This window comes from Schistocerca cancellata, chromosome 10 (genome assembly GCF_023864275.1).
Source record: "Schistocerca cancellata isolate TAMUIC-IGC-003103 chromosome 10, iqSchCanc2.1, whole genome shotgun sequence".
Taxonomy (NCBI): Eukaryota; Metazoa; Arthropoda; class Insecta; order Orthoptera; family Acrididae; genus Schistocerca; species Schistocerca cancellata.
This window is the reverse complement of record NC_064635.1, coordinates 114,975,641-114,984,208: the sequence shown is the minus strand read 5'-3', so window position 1 is coordinate 114,984,208 and position 8,568 is coordinate 114,975,641. Positions and strand designations below refer to the sequence as shown.

Here is an 8,568-nt window from a genome sequence, read left to right as displayed (position 1 = left end):
TTCACGACCCGCCCACACACTGCGAAGAGGGTGACATCGTCTGTCCCTGTCGTGGTTATGACGTCACACACCATTTCGTGCAAGAACAACAACGGCTGCGGGGAGCTCGTAGATTCGCGAGCAGGACGGATGACTATCTCGACCTCGTAAGGGAACGTCGTTCGTCATGCAGAAGAGAACCCGACTGAGTACTAAGGCCTCCGATTTTTTTTCTCCGTGCTGGAAAGAGATAGAAACATGCGCATTGTTTTAAAATGAGGCCGCGTTCATTGTCAATACGTCCCAACAATGGGAGCACCGTACGGCAGATGGAATTTTACCGCCAGCGGCGAGAATGAGAACTGTTTTAAATACTTAAAATGGCGACGTTTTCCTTACTTGAACAGCGTGCAATCATTCGTTTTCTGAATTTGCGTGGTGTGAAACCAATTGAAATTCATCGACAGTTGAAGGAGACACGTGGTGATGGAGTTATGGATGTGTCGAAAGTGCGTTCGTGGGTGCAACACTTTAATGAAGGCAGAACATCGTGTGACAACAAACGGAAACAACCTCGGGCTCGCACAAGCCGGTCTGACGACATGATCGAGAAAGTGGAGAGAATTGTTTTGGGGGATCGCCGAATGACTGTTGAACAGATCGCCTCCAGAGTTGGCATTTCTGTGGGTTCTGTGCACACAATCCTGCATGACGACCTGAAAATGCGAAAAGTGTCATCCAGGTGGGTGCCACGAATGCTGACGGACGACGACACAGCTGCCCTGTGGCATGTCGCCAAACAATGTTGACGCGCAACGACAGCACGAATGGGACTTTCTTTTCGTCGGTTGTGACAATGGATGAGACGTGGATGCCATTTTTCAATCCAGAAACAAAGCGCCAGTCAGCTCAATGGAAGTACACAGATTCACCGCCACCAAAAAAATTTCGGGTACCGCCAGTGCTGAAAAAATGATGGTGTCCATGTTCTGGGACAGCGAGGGCGTAATCCTTACCCATTGCGTTCCAAAGGGCACTACGGTAACAGGTGCATCCTACGAAAATGTTTTGAAGAACAAATTCCTTCCTGCACTGCAACAAAAACGTCCGGGAAGGGCTGCGCGTGTGCTGTTTCACCAAGACAACGCACCCGCACATCGAGCTAACATTATGCAACAGTTTCTTCGTGAAAACAACTTTGAAGTGATTCCTCATGCTCCCTACTCACCTGACCTGGCTCCTAGTGACTTTTGGCTTTTTCCAACAATGAAAGACACTCTCCGTGGCCGCACATTCACAATCCGTGCTGCTATTGCCTCAGCGATTTTCCAGTGGTCAAAACAGACTCCTAAAGAAGCGTTCGCCGCTGCCATGGAATCATGGCGTCAGCGTTGTGAAAAATGTGTACGTCTGCAGGGCAATTACGTCGAGAAGTATCGCTAGTTTCATCGATTTCGGGTGAGTAGTTAATTAGAAAAAATGTCGCAGGCCTTAGAACTTGAATGCACCTCGTACATAGCCCATGCTATGGGCTCATCGTCTTCCCTTTGTGACTACCGTTCCGCGGGAGCTTTGAAAGCGGCCTTATCTTCAAACTTGTGTTATACGCATACATACGTATCCGGACACGAATGTTTGTCAAAACTTTACCCAGGAAGTTCCCTTTACAATCTCTAGAAGGCTGCAGCAGAAATGTGAAATAGTTTGTAGAGCAATCCTCTCCCACTTCCCACTGGCATACCTGACGGTATCTTTGTCTCTGATGAGCATTTGCCGTCCGCGACAACGTGTATAAAATGTCCATACAACGCATGTATCTGAAAAACTATGCTGGGACCTCAGTTAAGAGTCCGCAGTGCGACACTATGTCATAAGCTTTCCGGAAATCTAGGAATATGGAAGTGTGCCTGCTGCCCTTCATGCCTGCTCCCAGGATATCGTGCGTGCTTCGCACGACCGGTGCTTTCTACATCCGCGCTGAGTTGCGGACAGGAGATTTTCTTTCTTCAGTTGTATGGCCATGTTGTCAGTAGTTGCTCTTCAACTACCGAATATACTTAAATTACGTCTTTGCAGCTACAAGCAAATGGGCGTTTTTTTCGGCAGCGACTTTCGTTTTTATGAAATAAAGTATCATTAGTGGAGTGATATGAGAGGAATTTGTATTTGGTATGCTTTCTTGAGATGGGTCGTTCGCGAAGTAACGGGTCCAAAGGTACGGTTCACCAAGATGTGAATTCTAAGGAACGGTCTTTCATAGTTCACTTCGGTCGTGGATTTCTACCTATAGTTCCCGGGAACGGAAAACGATCGGTCTCGTTCCCGAACGGCTCGTCGGCCGGTCTCGTTCCAGCCTCGGTCCTGTTCCCATCTGTCTCGGTCTCGCTCGGCCGCACTCGTCCTTCTTCGCGTCGCCACTTGTCGCAGTTGCACTAAAAATGTAGATGTCATACAATGAGTAATGCCTTACATTAAAAAAAACCATTAATATAGACGTTTGATGTTTGTTCTGTGCGCCGGTAAAGTTTCGAACCGTTCTGGCAGATGACTGAGCCATAGTACAGCGTCAAAATTGCGTCTACATAGGACTCCAGACACAAGCAGCGTGGTATTATTGAATTATTATGTGCAGAAAAAGAAAACGTGGCGAACAGGCATAGACGTTTGTGTGCAGTGTATGGCGGTGCTGCAGTTATAGTGCAGTTGAGCGATGGGTAAACAAAAGTTACAGCCTTAGGAAATGGAGAAACAGAGCTCTATGTTAGGCCACGCTCGGGACGTCCTGTCACAGCCACTGCTCCAGACATGCTGAATCGTGCGGATGCCATTACTCGCGCCGACCGGCGCATCACAACCCGACAATTAGCTCTACAAGTGTCGGTCAGCATTCGAAGGCCAGCCGCTGTGGCCGAGCGGTTCTAGGCAATTCAGTCCGGAACCGCGCTGCTGCTACGGTCGAAGGTTCGAATCCTGCCTCGGGCATGGATGTGTGTGACGTCCTTAGGTTTAAGTAGTTCTAAGTCTAGGGGACTGATGACCTCATATGTTAAGTCTCATAGTGCTTAGAGACATTTGAACCATTTTTGAGCATTGGAAGTGCGTCTGCAGTGAGCGAGATTCTCGGATATTCAAAGAGGTGCTGACGCTGCGTTCTACGAATGCTCACAGCGGACCATAAGATCCAAAGAAAGGCCGTTTCGTCTGAGGTGTTGGAACGTTTTGAGACGGAGAGGTCTTTCTGTCACAGATCGTTACGGGCAATGAAAGCTGGGTGCACCACTTCGCGCCGGAAACAAAAAGGCAGTACTCATTCACGATAAACGAAGAAATTCCCCCTTCTGCCGGAAATGTCATGGCGAGAATCTCCTGGGATTGTGATTGCGTCATTCTCGTGGATGTGATGCCAAAAGGGTCAACCATCAATTCAGAGGCATGCGTGAAGACTCTGAATAAACTCAAGAACCGTTTCCGACGTGTTCGATCGGGCAAGAATCCAGCAGAAATCTTGCCCCAATACGATAATGCACGCCCACACACAAGTCTGAGAACCCGGAAATACATCGCTAAATTGGGTTGGACATCATTGCACCCACCCTACAGTTCAGACCTTGCACCCATCTCTTTGGGACGCTTAAAGATTGTCTACGGGACACACACTTTGAAGATGACGAGAGTGTCAGTCATGCAGTGTAAACATGGCTACGCCTTTAGGACAAGAAGTTTTACCAGCAGGGAATACACGCTCTTCCACGACGTTGGCGTACGGCCTACAAAAATAGGAGATGGACAAGACATGTTGATGTACATTACTGGCCATTAAAATTGCTACACCACGAAGATGACGTGATACAGACGCGAAATTTAACCGACAGGAGGAAGATACTGTGATATGCAAATGACTAGCTTTTCAGAGCATTCACACAAGGTTGGCGCCGGTGGCGACACCTACAACGTGCTGACAGGAGTGAAGTTTCCAACCGATTTCTCATACACAAACAGCAGTTGAGCGGCGTTGCTGGGGAAACATTGTTGTGATGCCTCGTGTAAGGAGGGGAAATGCGTACCATCACGTTTCCGACTTTGATAAAGGTCGCATTGTAGCGTATCGCGATTGCGGTTTATCGTATCGCGACATTGCTGCTGACGTTGGTCGAGACCCAATGACTGTTAGCAGAATATGGAATCGGTCGCTTCAGGAGGGTAATACGGAACGCCGTGCTGGATCCCAACGGCCTCGTATCACTAGCAGTCATTTGCATACCAGAGCATCTTCCTCCTGTCGGTTAAATTTCGCGACTGTAGCACGTCATCTTCGTGGTGTAGCAATTTTAATGGCCAGTAATGTACATCAACATGTCTTGTCCACCTCCTATTTTTCTAGGCATCTTATCCGCATGGCTGTAACGGATCGTGCAGCCACGTCTCGATCCCTGAGTCAACAGATGGGGACGTTTGCAAGGCAACAAACATCTGCACGAACAGTTCGACGACGTTTGCAGCAGCATGGACTGTCAGCTCAGAGACCGTGGCTGCGGTTAGCCTTGACGCTGCATCACAGATAGGAGAGCCTGCGATGGTGTACTCAACGAGGAACCTGGGTGCACGAATGGCAAAACGTCATTTCTTCGTATGAATCCAGGTTCTGTTTACAGCGTTGTGATGGTCGCATCCGTGTTTGGCGACATCGCGGTGAACGCACATTGGAAGCGTGTATTCGTCATCGCCATACCGGTGTATCACCCTGCGTGATGGTATGGGGTGCCATTGGTTAAAAGTCTCGGTTACCTCTTGTTCGCTACGTTTCAGATGTGTTACGACCCGTGGCTCTACCCTTCATTCGATCCCTGCGAAACCCTACATTTCAGCAGGATAATGCACGACCGCATGTTGCAGGTCCTGTACGGGCCTTTCTGCATACAGAAAATGTTCGACTGCTTCCGTGGCCAGCACATTTTCCAGATCTCTCACCAATTGAAAACGTCTGGTCAATGGTGGCCGAGGAACTGGCTCGTCACAATACGGCTGTCACTACTCTTGATGAACTGTGGTATCCTATTGAAGCTGCATGGGCAGCTGTCCCTGTACACGCCATCCAAGCTCTGTTTGAGTCAATGCTCAGGCGTATCAAGGCCAGAGGTGGTTGTTCTGGGTACTGTTTTCTCAGGATCTATGCACCCAAGCTGCGTGTAAATGTAATCACATGTCAGTTCTAGTATAACATAACTATCCAATGAATTTCCGTTTGTCATCTGCATTTCTTCTTCGTGTAGCAATTTCAATGGCCAGTAGTGCATATTGTTACCAAAGTACGACTCCTGAGAATAAATATGTTCCGAGAAAAATAAAGTGAGGCATTACTTATTGAACGACCCTCGTATGCTGGACCAGACCGCGCCGGTGCGCTCGTGAGCCACCGCGGTCCCAGGCGACCCCGATGGGCGGCGGCTCTCCGCAGCTGACCGACCGGTCCGCGGACGCTGCAGCGGCCGCCGCCTGCCATCCGGAGCGAAAGTGCTCAGCCCTGCTCAGCCGTGCCCTGGCCCGCTACGCCCTGCTGTGGCCGCGGCTTCTTGCCGCCGCCTGCAGAACTGCATCTCCTCCTGCCCTTCCCCTCCCCCTGCCCCCCACGTTTCTCCGCTCTTTTGCCGTCGCGTGACGGGCCTCTCCTCTCTCTTTCTCTCTCTCTCTCCCTGGCCTGCCACTCCCCCGCGCCTGCAGTAGCCGCCGTGTATATAAGGGGGGCGAGGCGAATCGGGCGCCCAGACGTGATCCAGGTCGGTCGCGGAGAGGGTCAACAGGAGTAGCAGGAGTTGCCACCAGCGGACACAGCCAGACTAGAGGCGCCCTTTCATACAAGGTGAGTCCGCACACTCTGCCTGCGCAGAACAGCCTGGGACCCCCTATGGTGGCGATGCGGGACCTAGAGTCTCCAGAAGCACGGTCATGACCGCCCTTACTGGATATCACATACCCCGAAACTTCATCTCCGAGAGACCGTCCACAAACATGTCGTGAGGGGTCAAATTTAATAAAGGTATGGTGCGAAAATTGGCATTTGACGTTAAATAACGAAAAGTGTGAGGTCATCCACATGAGTGCTAAAAGGAATCCGTTAAACTTCGGTTACACTATAAATCAGTCAAATCCAAATGCCATAAATTCAACTAAGTACCTAGGAATTACAATTACGAACAACTTAAACTGGAAGGAACACGCAGAAAATGTTGTGCGGAAAGCTAACCATAGACTGCGTTTTATCGTCAGGACACTTACGAAATGTAACAGATCTACTAAGGAGACTATGCTTGTCCGCCCTCTTTTAGAATACTGCTGCGTGGTGTGGAATCCTTACCAGATAGGATTGACAGAGTACAAAGAAAAAGTTCGAAGAAGGGCTGGACGTTTTGTATTATCGCGAGATACGGGTGAGAGTATCACTGAAATGATGCAGGATTTGGGATGGATATCATCCTAAAAAAGAGGTGTTTTTCGTTGCGGAGGAATCTTCTCACGAAATTTCTGTCATCGTGTTTCTCCTCCGAATGTGAAAATATTTTGTTAACGCCGACCTACATAGGACGAAACGACCAAGATGATAAAGCACTCCGTCTCCACAAGTGGCCCACCGGGACCATCCGACCGCCGTATCATCCTCAGCTGAGGATGCAAGTAAGAGGGGCGTGTGCTCAGCACACCGCTCTCCCGGTCGTTACGATGGTTTTCTTTGACCGTAGCCGCTACTATTCGGTCGAGTAGCTCCTCAATTGGCATCACGAGGCTGAGTGCACCCCGAAAAATGGCGACAGCGCATGGCGGCTGGATGGTCACCCATCCAAGTGCTGGCCACGCCCGACAGCGCTTAACTTCGGTGATCTCACGGGAACCGGTGTATCCACTGTGGCAAGGCCATTGCCACAACAAATTTATAAAATAAGGTTAATTTTAATTTTAAAAACCAACAGCCTCAGTTGCAAAGTTTACCTAGATTTACCTAGGTTTCAGTCGGGATAACGTTCCAGTACAGCACTCGTGGCTGCCTCATCACAATCGTGAAGTGGGATCGAAGCAGTTTCAGATGAGTTTTACAGTATGATGATAATTTATGGATTTGTAGTTTTAGCTTGACGATGTCCTCTATTGACAATCGGTAGTCACTTTTATTTTGAAGAAGGTTGGGTTATCCCGACTGAAACCTAGGTAAATCAGGTTGAACTTTACAACTGAGGCTGTTGGTTTTTAAAATTAAAATTAATATTTATACAGTTGCTGACAGGACCGCGAAATGTTGAAGATAAAATAAGGGACATCAGAGCTCGTACTGTACGAGATTGGAATAATACTGAGTTATGAAGGTGTGTGTTATCCTGTTGGAAATCACTCCCTGTAATGCTGTTCATGAATGGCAGAACTCCATGTCACATCACCAGACTGACGTACATATTTGCAATCAGTGTGGGATAACCATGAGAGTGGTCGGGCTGTCATACGAAATCGCACTACAGACCTTAACTCCAGGTATAGGTCCAATGTGTCTACACGCAGAGAGGTTGGTTGCAGGCTCTTAGCTGGCCTCCTTCTAATCAACACACGGCCATCATTGGCACCGCGGCAGAACCAGCTTTCATCGGAAAACCTCCAAAAATGGTTCAAATGGCTCTGAGCACTATGGGACTTAACATCGAAGGTCATCAGTCCCATAGAACTTAGAACTACTTAAACCTAACTAACCTAAGGACATCACACACATCCATGCCCGAGGCAGGATTCGAACCTGCGACCGTATCGGTCGCGCGGTTCCAGACTGTAGCGCCTAGAACCGCTCGGCCACAACGTCCGGCGGAAATCCTCCAGCTTGCCATCCAGTGAGCTCTCACTTGCCACCACTGAATTCTCATGTGGCGGTGTTTTGGGGTCAGTAGAATGCACGCTACAGGGCGTCTGGCTCGGAGCTATCATTGAAGTTCGTTGTGTCACTGTGATGCAAACTTGCTGCCTCAGATACAGTACGATGCGGCAGAGTCACATGCCGAACACAATTGTCTTCGTTCTCGGTAGTGCCACGTGGGCGTCCGGAGCCCGCTCTTCTTGTGACTGAACATTTCTTGTGACCACCGCTGCCAGCAATCATGTACAGCGGCTACCTTCCCGCCAAGTCTTTGTGCAGTATCGCAGAAGGAACATCCATCTTCTCCTAGCCCTATTACACGACCTCGTTGAAACTGAGCGAGGTGTTGATAATGGCGTGTTTGTCACCTTACAAGCATTTCTTACTAACATCAACTCATAACGTCCAATCTGAAAGACAACTAACGCTCACGACCCTTATAGCGCGTATTTAAAACGAACCTGACTTGCATCCTCATAGTGGGGAACTAGCACCTTTCTTACGCGACTGGAGCGAAATTTGAATAGACATCTCCTTTCAGATGTAGATACACGCGTACCAACTTATGTGTATGTCGCAAAACTCCTTCTTCGTGTTGCGTTTTTTTCCCCTTGAGTGTATTTAAAAGAAACGTCGATTGATTCAGTGATTTTACACGGAACATTATTTGTGACGTATGTGATTCACAATCGCGAGTCAGATCA

General features: G+C 48.8%; 1 protein-coding gene and 1 pseudogene across 1 annotated transcript in view; one reads left to right on the top strand and one right to left on the bottom strand.

The window, feature by feature from the left end:
- Positions 1–5,748: 5,748 nt before the first annotated feature.
- LOC126106580 (bromodomain-containing protein DDB_G0280777-like) overlaps positions 5,749–8,568 on the top strand; it is a 43,387-nt gene continuing 40,567 nt past the window's right edge. Inside the window, exon 1 of the mRNA XM_049912924.1 lies at positions 5,749–5,836. The gene's annotated coding sequence lies outside the window, so the exon portion shown is untranslated. The remainder of the gene's footprint in view (positions 5,837–8,568) is intronic.
- Positions 6,777–6,893, bottom strand: LOC126107146 (5S ribosomal RNA; annotated as a pseudogene).